This window comes from Argopecten irradians, chromosome 9, assembly GCF_041381155.1.
Source record: "Argopecten irradians isolate NY chromosome 9, Ai_NY, whole genome shotgun sequence".
In the NCBI taxonomy this organism is placed as follows: domain Eukaryota; kingdom Metazoa; phylum Mollusca; class Bivalvia; order Pectinida; family Pectinidae; genus Argopecten; species Argopecten irradians.
The window spans coordinates 26,476,889-26,491,999 of NC_091142.1; the positions used below are offsets into that span (position 1 = coordinate 26,476,889).

Consider the following 15,111-nt stretch of genomic DNA (forward strand, 5'->3'; position numbering starts at 1 on the left):
CGTTTTATTTTCTTGGTGCATTTTACAATATGCAGGCAATACACATTGTACATTATATCAGGAGTCCAAAATGGGGCCACACACAAGGTGTGTGCTCCTCTGTGTTTCTCCCTCTCTCTTCTACAATAAGTGGTCAGCTCTATTTATACATAACAACGAGAGCATGGGGATCAGTATTTGGCCATGATATCCAACACCTGAAACATCTGATACATGGATAGCTACTGCATAACATAAGTAACACGCTGAACCAATTAATACTGACCAGTTTCATAATTAGCATTACATATAAGATGTTCAGGCACCACATACCATTACACAACAACGAGAAACTTATACCTATAACCCAGACTATTATGTACAGACCTGGCCAGCTATCGCATGGCACTGATAACTGATAGTATATATACGTTTAGACCTGGGACACACACGAATAGCTGTAAGTCTATATCAGTATCTTATGAAATAAAACTTATTATATTATACTAGGCTGGAACCGAATCCATTATATATTACTTTTACTTGGTGATTGCTGAAATACGCAACCCGACTCGAAAAGTTACATTGGTGTCAGAAGTGGGATAAACTGAGTTCCAGTGTCTAGTGAATCCATAAAAAGAAAATTAAAACTGGTATATAAAAAAAATCACAAAATTGAATCTGAGATATTGAGTTAATCTTTACTGAAATCATAAAAATCTGTAGAGATGTCCGATTCAGATTCTGAAGTAACATTCCGGATTAGGAATGATGGTCTGGATACCGAGAATGAAGAGGTTGATAATAGAGCTTCTCCAGAAATGGTTCAAAGTTCTGAAAATACACAAAATAGCAAAGATTTAGCTAATATTCTGATGGAGAATATAAACAAACAGTTTGATAATTTTAGAGAAGACAATAGAAGGAATTTATGGGAACTCAATAGAGAGCTTAGACAAGAAATTAATAGTATACATGAACATGTAGAATCTTTAGAGTATAGAATTAATCATAGTCATAGGGAAAGGAATCCTTCTCATGAACACCAGAGTGCTAATGTTTGTAGTTCACCAGTGGCTGACATAAATGACAATAGTCGTGGATCACCTCATTTGAACACACGAAACACTGCACACAATACAAGACAGAGTTTAAAACTTCAACAATATTCTGGTGGAGAAAATCTAGAAGAATATCTGTCCCAATTTGAAATAGTAGCACAAATAAATGGGTGGGACTATCGGACAAAATCTCTCTATCTAGCTGGAAGCCTAAGTGGAAGTGCGAGAGCCATCCTCACAGAGCTCAATGCTAAGGAGACCCGAGATTTTGATACCCTAGTTAGGTTACTTAATGTAAGGTTTGGGTCATTGGAACGCTCTGAAATTTACAGAGCTAGACTCCAAACAAGAGTTAAAGGAAAGGATGAGACACTCTCTGAGATGGCTCAGTCTATCCGAAAAATGACTCGCCAAGCATACCCTATGGCTGATGCATCAATGATAAATATCCTAGCATTGGATTACTTTAACGATGCTATACCAGACTCTGATACCCGGTTACGGATCAGGGAACTGAGACCAAAGAACCTTAATGAAGCCGAAACGCATGCCATCAGGCTCGAGGCTCATAGGTTAGCTGATAAGCAAAGGAGTAAGGCAATACACATGATCTCTGAGGAAGATCGCACTGTGTGCCACACCCAAATGCTATATCCTGCTAAAATGGCAGATCAAGAGGGCATTGATATTGCGACATTGAATAAGTCCATACAAGCCCTACACAAAACTACCAAAAATTTGGTAGATCAAAGAAACTCAGGTTTCACTTCAAATGGACAAAATCCTAAACCTAGGAATAGGTGGAATGGGAATGGAAATGGTAACAACCGAGTGTTTAATCCATATTATGGAAAACAAACACAAAATGGTCAATTTACCCAAAACACAAATCAAAATAGAGTTCCAAATGTTGGTAACCAAAGATTTGATTCCCAAAATAGGAAAAGTTCCAGATTTGACACACATGACTATGGCACAAGTACTGGTTCAAATTGGAACCAAACGCAGAGGTCAAGGTCAAATGTCACACAAAGGTCAAACTTCAACAACCCCTCCCACATTTCCCAGTCAAATGGTGGTAATTTTCAGTCACCTCCGATTCAGGGAAACTACTAGATACTGACTTCGAGGGTCGGAATTCAGTAGAAGAGGTGGAGAGACCCACAGATATTGTTGTGAGCAGCATAAATAATGATGATCACACCGGTTTGTTTGTTTGTGCACAAATTAAAGACTTTGCACTTCCGCTACTAGTGGATACAGGTGCAACTGTAACCATTCTAAGCAATAACTGCTTCCAAAAATTGGGTATAAAGAACTCCAATGTAGAACCGGTCAAATTAAATTTGATAACCGCTACTGGAGATAAAACACCATTTATTGGAAAATGTAAGCTTGTTATTGGCTTAGGGAAACAGAAGTTGTTACAAGAAGTCTTGATAGCAGACATTAAACAACAGGGGATCATAGGTTTAGATTTTCTGACCACGCATTCTATTGATATCTTATTAAACAAGAATTGCTTGAAAATAGAAGGAGATGAAATTCAATGTTTCCGATATCAAGCTGAAGCAGCAAAGCCAGCTTGTTGTAGAGTCTCATTATCAGAGGATATTATAATACCTCCAAATTGTGAGATGATTGTTACTGGAAAATTTAATGATCCAATTTGTAGACAAAATACAGCTGTTATAGAGCCTTCACCAGGATTCATGTCAAAACATGAGGTGTTAGTGGCCAAAGCTGTTGTAAACCCTAGTATGGGTTATGTCCCTTTGAGAATTCTGAACTTTAGCGATAATGAACGCAAAGTGTATAAGAATTCTGTGGTGGCGACTATAGATACTATTGATGAAATTGTGGATCAAAAGCACGAGAATGTGCAAGTTAATGAAGTCACTGTGGGGAAACCACAAACTCATATTATTCCGGAACATTTGAAGTCCCTCTATGAGCAATCTTGTGAATATCTGAATGAGAATCAAAGTGGTCAATTAAAAGAATTACTTATAAAGTACAAAGATAGTTTCTCAAAATCATCCCATGATTTGGGTATGACAGATCTTGCTGAACACAAAATAAATACTGGCTCAACTCCACCTATCCAACAACCGCCTAGGCGGGTTCCTCTAGCATTGGTTAAGGAGGTTGAGAAAGAGATAGAAGAAATGGCACAAAAAGGGGTAATTGAACCTTCCGATAGTCCATGGAGAACTCCAGTGGTCTTAATACGGAAAAAGGATTCTAGCCTAAGATTTTGCCTAGACTATAGGAAATTGAATGATGCAACTATCAAAGATAGTCATCAAATTCCTAGGATTGATAGTACTCTTGATTCACTATCAGGTCACAACTGGTTTTCAACCATTGACCTCAAAAGTGGCTACTGGCAAGTTAAGGTAGCATCTGAAGATCGACCCAAAACAGCATTTTCCATACCAGGGGGAGGACTTTGGCAATTTGTATCAATGCCATTTGGTCTTTGTAATGCCCCAGCAACCTTTGAAAGGTTAATGGAAAAAGTACTTATTCATCTTTCCCATGATATTTGCATGGTGTATTTGGATGATATAATAGTACTAGCCAAGACATTTGATGAACACATCAATAACCTTGACAAAGTGTTTGGGAGGCTTCAGGAAGCTAATCTTAAGATGCATGCTAAGAAATGTTTCCTATGTAAGAAACAGGTTTCATTTTTTGGGCCACATTGTTAGTGAAGAGGGTATCTCTACCGATCCAGAAAAGATAGAGTCAGTCAAAAATTGGCCTATTCCTAATTCTGTTAAAAAGGTGAGACAATTCTTAGGGCTATGCTCCTACTATAGGAAGTTTGTCCAAGGATTTGCTACCATAGCTAAACCACTACATAAGTTGACGGAGCAGTACCAAAGGTTTACCTGGTCCTTGGATTGTCAAAGTGCCTTTGACACATTGAAACGGGCATTGACAAGCTCGCCGATACTGGCATATCCAAGGTCTGAAGGTGAATTCATACTGGATACAGATGCTTCTGACTCAGGTTTAGGTGCAGTCCTCTCTCAGCTACAAGATGGGAAAGAGAAGGTCATATGTTACTATAGTAAAATGTTCAGCAGATCTGAGAGAAAATATTGTGTGACACGTAGAGAATTACTGGCAATAGTAAACTCTATTAAACAATTTCACCACTATCTTTATGGGCAATATTTCTTGGTCAGAAGTGATCATGGCGCCCTTACTTGGTTGATCAATTTTAAAAACCCTGAAGGACAAATGGCTAGATGGTTTGAATTATTATCTGCTTATCAATTTAAAATTGAATATAGAGCAGGTAAAGCTCATGGCAATGCTGATGCCTTATCTAGGAGACCTTGTTTAGAGAGAAATTGTAGCCATTGTGATAAAGCAGAACAAAGGTATGATAATAAAACCTGTTCTGATGAGGCTACAGATACTATTTGTAGAGTTACAACAAGATCTCATAAAACAAACCATGCCAATGACTCTAGGGGAGACAACTCTCCAATGTCAAGATCCAAGGGTTCTGATCCAAACCAAGATATGTCTGATATACCCAAAGCAGCAGCTAAGGGTTCCACACCGGGACATCCGGATGTATCTGAAACAGGAGAAAAGACTATTAATCTCCTACAAATTAAAGATAGTCAGAAAAATGATCCAGTCCTTAAAATTGTATGGAACTGGGTTAAACGTGGGGAAAGACCTAAATGGCCTGATATATCTCATTTAGGTGAGAGCACCAAGTTTTATTGGATGCGATTTGATTCCCTCACTATAAGAGATGACATATTATGTCACAAATGGGAAACCATCCAAGGGGGACAACCCTTGTACCAAATGGTTATACCCAAATCCCTAACAGACTATGTGATGAAGCAGTTACACAATAGTGTGACTGGAGGTCATTTAGGGAGTAAGAAAACACTCTCAAAAGTGAGAGAGCGATATTTCTGGGACAGAATGTCGAGAGATATCAAACAGTGGATTAAAAGCTGTGACAAATGTGCAGCTAGAAAAACACCACCAAAATGGCCGAAGGGTCCATTACATACATACAATGTGGGTCTCCCTATGGAGAGATGGGCCATTGATGTATTGGGACCATTGCCTTTAAGCAATAAGGGGAATTCTTATCTCCTAGTAGTAGCAGATTACTTTACTAAATGGGTTGAGGCAATACCCATGCGTAATCAGAAAGCTACAACAGTTGCACAAAAATTCATAGATAGAATTGTCACCATTTTCGGTGTGCCTATGCAACTTCACTCTGATCAAGGGACAAACTTTGAATCAGATGTATTCCAAGAAATGTGTAGAATCTTGGGAATTGAGAAGACTCGAACCACACCATATAGACCGCAGTCTGATGGAATGGTTGAACGAGCCAACAGAACAATTGGAAATATGCTCTCCTCATTTGTGGCAGAGAATTTAAGGGACTGGGATGAACACATTAACTTACTCATGATGGCTTACAGGTCATCTTCTCATGAAAGCACCGGGGTCTCGCCTTGTGAGATGGTGTTTGGTCGTAACATAAATCTTCCTGTTGATCTTGTTCGGGCACGGGTTGTACCTGAAATGAACACGTGTACTAATTACACAACAACACTAAGGAAGCAAATGGATAAAATTCATGAGTTTGCTAGAGATAAAATTACACTCTCAACAAACAAAATGAAACTTGAACATGACCGAAACACTCAACTCAATCAATTCAAAAGAGGTGATCCAGTTTGGCGTTACAAATCCTAAAAAAAGTGGTATTGGCTCCAAATTACGGTGCTCATGGGAAGGTCCATATGTCGTTATTGAGAAAATAAATGATGTGGTGTATAAAATCCAAAAATCTCCAAAGTCAAGACCTAAGGTAGTTCATCACAATTACTTGAAATCATATGAGGGTGATGAAAAACCAAAATGGCTCAAGAATTAGGAGAATAGTCCTTTAAATAAATGTAGACTGTTGTCTAAATTACTATTCCAATTATTGTTCTGTCTCAGCGATATCTGAACAATATAATTGCACTTTCTCTGCAATATGGATTTTGGAAAGAAGTCGTAAAACAGTATACCAGTGTACCACCTGTAAAGCTACCTTCGGAAGACGGGATGACAGGATACAAGCACCAGGCTACACCAGGGGATATGGAACTCAATGGACGTGTCCGGACGCCAGGAAATTCCAGTGAAGGAAGTGAACTGTGGAAAACATGAACAATTATTCAATAATTATTGAATTATATCAAGATATTAAAGTGAATAGTCGGGCAAAGGAAACCAGTCTAAATGCGTTCTTTGGCCTTCCAAAAGTCATTGTATGCCATAATGATGGTCAAGTTCTGCTTACGGTGTCCAGTTTTGACCATTGAAATTTTGGGGAAGCCCCGTGTAAATTTAGCACAGTTCTAAATTATAAATTCGCCAAACTCTTTGAAAACGAGGCTGCGTGGAAATGTCAACATGGACATGTGTTTCTCAGTCGTGTCGGTTTCGTTTCGTGTGATAAACCACTAATGCGGTATGCAAATTGTCGTTTTGAGATGATACATTTGATGCAAATGAAGTATTCTTACATTAATGACAATGCTTTGCAATCATTTTTCGATAAAAGCATCTTGTACATGGAAATCGACACAAATATTCGGCCGATGCAGAGATGGGGCCCCGGCAAGGGGCAATTATTGCAGCATCGCATTCGTCGTATTTTACATCAACCGAATCATGAAGGTTAAATACAAATAATCGTAACATAATTTCCCATTTAAAACCATACGAAAACGTTCCATAGAACGTCCATGCATGTAGCTGTCAAAGATGTGAAAATAAATTAGCTCATACATAAATATTTTACAAGTACAATATATGTGTTCAATTATTCGTGTAGTTTTTTGCAGAGATTTAATTAAATTATCTATGTCTCTGGTTGTTTTTTTTTTTTTTTTTTTTTGTAAACAATATTTGAGTTCTGGAGAGAGATGACATGAATGTCCAGCTGGAAGGAAAGAAACTTTTATGATGTATATGTATCGTACAATGTATATATGTAAACGTACATTCCATGTAGCTGCTATAGAATTACAACTAGGAAATTCTCTCAAACATTGATAATATTTAATTCTTCACATTCATGTAGGCCTATGCTGTGAGAATTAACACATCATATATATTTCCAGAAAACATATAGGCCTACATGTATGTTACTTTCCTTTTCTGTTGTTTCCTGTTCTTTTTTGTGCTCTGGAGAAAAAGATGATTGAGTTGAAGAAAAGTAATTAATTAAGAGAAATGTGTACCACAGTACTTTGTCTGTAGCCGAGGGGTTCTATACTGTTTTAATAGTCCAGTAATTAATAATTAAATTGAAAATTTCAAAATTAAGATGAAATTGTAAATTCCATTTTTGAATGAAGTGGTTCCCCTCCTTTGAGAGTACACAGTGTGTATACCCTTTTTGGTTTTTAGGAATAATACCTGAATAGGAACCTGAAATAACATGACAATCAATCAGGTATGTGTGTGTTGGGGAGTGGGGGTGGGGGTGGGGGGCTAAAAGACAGAAGAATCATGAGGTTGGGAAGTTGTAACTTGAGTGGGGGGTTGAAATATAGAAGAAATAGCTACAGATAACTGGAAGTGGAAGGGTGCTTTATCATTGATCTGGTCATTGCATATTTGGGGTTTACATGGCTTTTTTTGGTTATTTAGTCTCATTGATTTTGGAGCAACTTTGAATCCATATGGTACTGTATATCTTTCTTTTTTCCATGTGTAGCTATTTCTTCTGTATTTCACCCTCCGCCCAAGTCACAACTTCCCAATAGGTACCACTTTTTTGTTTAGAACTCAAATCAAATACAGATGTACATAGTACTACATACTACATTTTAGTCTATGTGTTTGTAATCACTGTTACTACAGTATTAATACATAAATGGTCTATGTACAAGTTACACATAGATAATAAATGTGAAATTTGGTTCAGACAAAACGATTTTTAACATTTCAGATAACATGCTAGTTTTATGCTTTTATTTATATGTTGAGTCTACTCTCTTGTAAAGTAGAATTTAGAAATCCTAAGACAATGGTATCTATATTGCTATATGTAAAAAAAAAATCCTTATATTTTAAAAGTAATTGAAAAGCTATCTCACAAGCCCTGACAAACAAATGGGCAGGCATATGGATTCAAGAATTATAATCACTGGATCTAGAGGACTAATATAAACAAATATTTCTACAAAGTTAAACAATGAAAAAGTATTGCATCATAATTTTATTTAATGATTACAGTTGAAAGGAACATTTAATAAATTAATACTGTTTAAATGTTCTGTTCATGATCTTCTAGGTCCATATTGGAAAAGTTTACTTTCAAGAGCACTCAAATCAACATTCTTCAGTCTTCATAATTATGATGCTAATTGTATGTATATGTATACATACACTTGTATACAGGTCCAAGGGATGAACTTTCTGTATTCATGTCACTATGCATGCATGGTGCCTGAAAAAAAGAACCAACAATTTTTTTATATCTGTTGAATATGACAAAAATTGAAATGATCAATTTCAAATATATATAAATGAATAAATGTAGGTTCATTATGCATATATTCTACAGTTTTTCTTTTTATTTTTATTTTAGAGAAAACATTTTATAAGTTGTGAATGTGTCACTGATGCATTTGATAGAATCAAATATTGTTTCAAAAAAGATACAAAATTCATTATCTATAGTTCCAACAAAAATTCAGAATAATTATAAATGATACATGGCTGCAGTACATTTCAACTCTGTAAAGTTTGTCATATACACATGAACCAGGTACAGTTGTAATAAATATACAAACACTATTTATTATTATGACCAGAAATAATACTGTATATGTCCTCCAAATATATCTAAAGAACAAGATAAAACCTACATGTACATATGTATATGTGTATATCAGAACATATACAATACAATTTTACCAATTAACCTACAATGTAAATCCTATATACAATGTATGTGTATAACACTACCAGAACATGTACAGAACAAAAATTTACAAATTAAAAATCTATAAATATATACATCAGAACTGTATGAATTGAACGGTAGCATAATATTATAGATTAATTGAAACAAATCTTAGCTTGATAATGCACTAGCGGTTACATTCTAACTGTACATGCATTACAACGGTACATTTTATAAATATACAGGGCATTCATTACCCCTAAAGAGGCCCCACGAAAGAACCGCTATTTACCCCAGGGTTACGTTTTACGCGATTGGGGAACAGGTATGAAACATGTGACCATATGTGACCACTCATTTATGAAAAAATACTGCTAGGGACTATTTACATAATGATCAAAATACGAAGACTCACTCACTATCAGCTGAGCAGGGAGTACCGGGTAACGTCACCGTACCACATTTGGTACAAATTTGACATATTTTTTTGCGATATTTTTAATATGCATTCCTTGTGATTCAATGTTTGTCAGTTTCTGACAAGGACTGCCTCTGGGGTGTACGTCCACAATAAAAAAAATTATCGTCGTAACTGCAAGCTAAAAATAGACCGGTTTTATTCCTCACTACGTCACTTCCGGTTTTGATACAGCGAGCGGACCCCTTTTGGTACACGGGACGTTTTGCTTTGAGATTCTCGATTTATATGCTGAAATTTTAATTTATGCACTTTGATGGAAAGGTATGGTATTCATTCATCATTCTGTGTGACTGTCTTTGATATTTACCGACGATTATTTAAAAAGTACCGCCATTCAAAACACTACCTAATCTGGCGAGTCATTTCCCGTATTTTTCAGTGAAATTGAAAGACGGTTTGGTGTTACAATTGAAATATGAGGAATATCCACTACACTTCTTCATATAAACTGATTTAAAATAGAACATACCTGTTTCAGAATATTCTGCAATCTATAATCCCGGTAAATACCAATTTTCAAAACTTTTTAAAATATGTTATCAAAACGAAACAAGCACCTGCTCATTTGCATATAAAATTTGAAATAACATGCCTAAACAGTCCATATTATAACTAGGCCTATACTATAGATCTATCCAGTATCCATTCTCCAAATGAAGCATTAGAAATAAAGCAAATAGAACATAATTATAAGATATGGTATCTGGTTTTATAAGATTTTATTAATTGTACCATGTAGTGTACATTACATATTGTGAAAAAAGAGCTTGTTCAGAACTGTTTGTATGTAAAATGTATATAACCTTATAATGTGCATGTATTTAATTTGATAAGACTTCATTTAGCCCTCAATACACAGCTAATGCATAATAGTACATACTTGCTGAAAATCTTGTTATGCAACTGTATCATGAGGTTGAAGAACTTGTTAATAAATGTTATTTATATGAAAAATTAAACAAAATCATAGATAGATACATGTAGGTATATTGGGTAATTAAAAATGTTTTTGTGTATTATGTATGTATGATATTTAGAAATAATTTTATAAATTACAATACAAAATGAATTTATACACTCTTCTGTTTTAATTTTTTACAACTCAATTTTGTTATAATCTTCCATTTTTTTATTTTTAAAAGGTTTGCATTACAAAACATTACATATTTAAATTTTCCCATATTAATTTATTAAGAGGATTCAAATACATGTGATTCATGTATAATTATTTTATAGCATATATAGATATTTTTATGGTAAAACAAATACCATTCTATTCAATTACTGGGTATATAAATCACCAATGACTAGATATCCTTCCTTCTGTTAACTTATGACATGTAATTAATTATCTACATGTAAATCATTTTTTACCTGGGAGTTTATCTGTAAAATGGTAAAATTATACAGGGAATGATATATATAAATATATCCTGTCCATTTTTACTGGAAGACCACAAATAAGAGGTTAAGAAAAGTCCTCATAATGGTCATGTCAATGCAATAATATTGTATTTTTACCTGTACATGGTGCATTTTGTTCCCTATAGAACAAAGATACCCTATAATCAATAGCTCTGTACCTGGTATAATTTTTCATGTCTAATTTTCTATTTTGTTTATGTTGCAGGTATGGAAACCCCCATAATATAAGAAGAATTTCTTGAGGCTACACATACCTTTTCTATATGTAAAAACCAGACAGTATTAAATTCATGGAAACCATAATATTTTTTTTTATTTCCTGAGTTTATCATCTGTTACAAAATTTCTTTTGTTCATTGGAAAACTGCAGCATTCAGCATTTAGCACAATAATTTTGGAACATATTGCCATATGCAAACCTATATGAAGACGTGAATGTCTCAGAAAATGGTTTTTACTGTGAAATTAAGTATGATTTTAAAGAAAAAAGATCTAGTTTATAACTGGAATTGCCCTAATTATGCTTGTTAATTTTCAGTAAATACATTACAGCACTCATTAATATATCAATTTGTTCTTTCTTTAAAGTTATAATACTGGGAATCACAATATAGAGTATGCATGGTAATAGTATAGGTACAGGCAATATATACCTGGTACAAATACATGCAGGTACACTGTATAATTGCATATTAAGTTCATTAGTGGATAAAAATGGATGCAATAGGGCCTAAGGAGGTAGTACAGTTTCATTTAAACACAACAATACTGAACACACAATTACAATTCTTACAATATCTTCTTACAAGTTACAGATGAAAATAAATGATCCACGTTTGTTCAATTCAGGATCACTTGCAATTGGAATATGAATTATCTATACATGTATGTGTATACATGGCCTCACATTGATATTAGTTTTGATGCTATGCACTGACCATATTTTGGTTGGTATATCAATATTGATTCCTAAACACAGTTTTCAGAAATGCAGAATTTGTCATACCTGTTTAAGAATTTTTATATCTATATATTATATTTTATAACATTGCAACTTTAAATCAAGAATACAACTACCTTTTTAATGTAAATAGAAAAGATGTAGAGAGAGAATAAATGAAATATTTGTGAGCAATGTCTTCTATATAATGAAAGATCTAGGATGTACATGTAAGTTCAATGTTATATTTTTTCCATGACTGCATGTGACATTAAATCCCCATGGTGATTCTCAACACTGATCCAGTTTATTGCTGTTTTTGTGTAATGAACTCTATTAACAATGAAATAGTATTTGCCTGCAAATCTGGATTAAGTCATTTTATAATTTTGAGGAACCACTTTAAAAAAATCTACTGAGATACTGCTTACATTAAGTTACATGTATCTGTACTGAGTACATTTGTATGTCATTGTCTTGGGGAAATGTCAATGGTCTGTTGTTTGATTATCTCATTTTATTTAAGACAAAAAATCATATGGTGTACATGTAGGTTATCTTACAATCTTAATGATTAATAGACAGAAAGTAATAATTGACACCAACACATAATACATATCCTTGCTATAAATCCGGATCTCATTAAACCCCCAACTGAGCACCTGGCCTGGTAGATCGTTTTAGTCAGCAACGTTGAGGCATGCGCATTGGTAGTAAAAACAAAAATGGCGAAGCGGGATTTTTGAATTGCGGTGTTACACTAAGAAAAGTGGCGTATCTGCGCTAATAAAAGAGGTATCGTTATGAAAATGATATCCGAAGAATTTTAGTGATATAGAGATTTATTTAATGCGTTTACTTTAGATGAAAACGGATAACAATGTAGCATAAAATAGCCGTCGAATGGCTCAACGGCACCCACTGCTAACATTTACGGCCATTTCGCCCATTTCGATGTAGGCGTATAGGAATATAATCTAGACGATCGAAGTCAAATTTGAGCTTAAATTGTCATTTTATACTTGTATTTTCATATCACAATAGTATAAATAACAAAACACAGTAACTAGGATTTTAGAGGGGAAAACCCTAATTTTGTACCAAAAGGGGTCGTGTACCAAATGGGGTACGGTGACGTTAGTAGGCCTAGGTACGTACAGTAGCGGTCCGGAGCCGCGTGCTCGTTTGAACTGTTCTCTTCACTATAACAAGTTGTATTAACACTCTCCATGCGTCGTAATGTTTACCGAGTCAGTTGTTGGGATTGTCGCTGCTCCATTGCCTTTCCTTTCGCATTTTAGGTGAGTCAGTTGGTTGTTTTGGCGGAAACCTTTTGGTTCAATACGGAGAGTGGTGGATGTTGCGCATGCGTTAAGAGTGAACTGTACTCATAGCCGGTCGGGAGGACTTTTAGGATTCCCATAGATATTATTATTTTCTTCGCATGTACAGCGATTTTGACGGAAAGTTTTATTTTTCTAATTCATAAGAAATTATACCGGATATATTAATACCATTTTTACCGATTTTACAGTCACTTGCCCGACTATTCGCTTTAATGTAAAGTTTTGTAAATATTAATTTAGTAATAATCAAATTATAGAGTATTATATTAATATACATTTTCTCATAATTATTGAGAAATTATAAATAATTATAACTATATTATTTATAAATATAGATACTAAGGAAGTGATATTCCTCATTGAATTATACATGTAAGTATACGTATATAAGATGTTGATGTAGGAATTATTTTGTGTATTATATTGAACATATTTTTTTAAAAGTATTACAATCTCTGTTTATAAATTCACAGCGTGTACTATATTACATTGGAATAATATGTGAGTAAATTATGGCTGCAAAGACTTACCACAGTACTAACCATACATGCATAATAGCTGCCGGTCACACTTAATAACGACAACAAACGACAATAAACGACAAGAAACGACAACAAACGACAACACGTTAAATACAAGGAAAAGTTAGTGACAACACAAGATATGTTATTCAGTACATTAAAATGAATATTTCTACCAAGTTTTATGAAGATTGGTGCAAAAATGAAGGAATTAGAGCGATTTTAATATTCTGAAATCGGCCGCTGGTCAACGATAAATCGAGTGACAAGAGGTTTGCCGTGACGGTATACCGACAACACGTTGTAACATCGAAAATGTTTTAAAAACCTAACGACAACAGAAGATGTGTTATTTGTCATACTATAATGCATCTATGTACAAAATTTCATTAAGATTGGAATAAAAATGAAGACTTTATACCTGTTTTAATGTTACGAGATCGGCGACTGGTCAGATTTATATCGCGAGTGTGTATGTTCAGTATTACCGACAACACATCATAGCATTAAAAAAAATTAGAAAAACCTAACGACAACATAAGATATGTTGTTTGTCATACCATAATGCATCTCTGTACAAAAATTCATTAAGATTGGAGTAAAAATACCGGAGTAATGACGATTTCAAATATGAAGAGACGCAGAGTGTATACATGTGTGTAAGCCAAGCTTACATGTAGAGATCTAGATCCGACCGACAACACAAATTATTTTACGAAATTACGCAGTAATGTTACCGCAAATAATAATATATGTAACCTATATCTAAAGAAAGTAATTCATGTCAATTGTAATGACTATTGATGAAGATTTGAATGAGTAATGGTCATTGAAATGTCTACGACGGCTTGCATACAGTATACATAGAAGAAGCACACACGTGTGTATATTATCAGAGTGATTACAGTTCGCGATTGTATTTATTGTTATGTAAACATATGGTGTGTATATATACTTCCCATATGTTATCTTAAGAAATACATTATTATATGTTTTTTTTTTATTGTACATTTTTGTATAAAATATTTGCGTATATTTTCGGGAGCATGAATGAACGACAAAGAAAAAGCGCCGATAATGTCGTCTATCTTTGGCGAGGATGGACTGATCAATTCGGATACTATCAAAGAATTTGATTCAGTATCAAGCAAAATCGACAATATGTATGGTGAACGTATGGGTACATATTGGTCTGAAAAAACTTTACCAACTATCCGGCGCAGGGTGGTTGAGGCCCGAGTACGATGCCCCCATATACCCAAAGGCTGGAAAAACAACAATTGCGAATCAATGAATGACATCATAAAGCTTGTTGGTGACTGGAAAATTTCGAAAAACGATTAGAGCACATACAAAACACGAAGTACAACCACGTGCGCAGATCGC

The 15,111-nt window shown here is 34.6% G+C and overlaps 1 long non-coding RNA gene and 1 pseudogene across 1 annotated transcript; one reads left to right on the top strand and one right to left on the bottom strand.

Annotated features, from left to right (window-relative positions):
• LOC138330669 (uncharacterized) overlaps positions 1-15,111 on the bottom strand; it is a 32,226-nt pseudogene that overhangs the window by 6,632 nt on the left and 10,483 nt on the right.
• LOC138331900 (uncharacterized) lies at positions 9,455-11,221 on the top strand. Its single transcript, XR_011209745.1, has 2 exons — positions 9,455-9,995; positions 11,124-11,221. It is a non-coding gene; the product is annotated as an uncharacterized lncRNA (long non-coding RNA).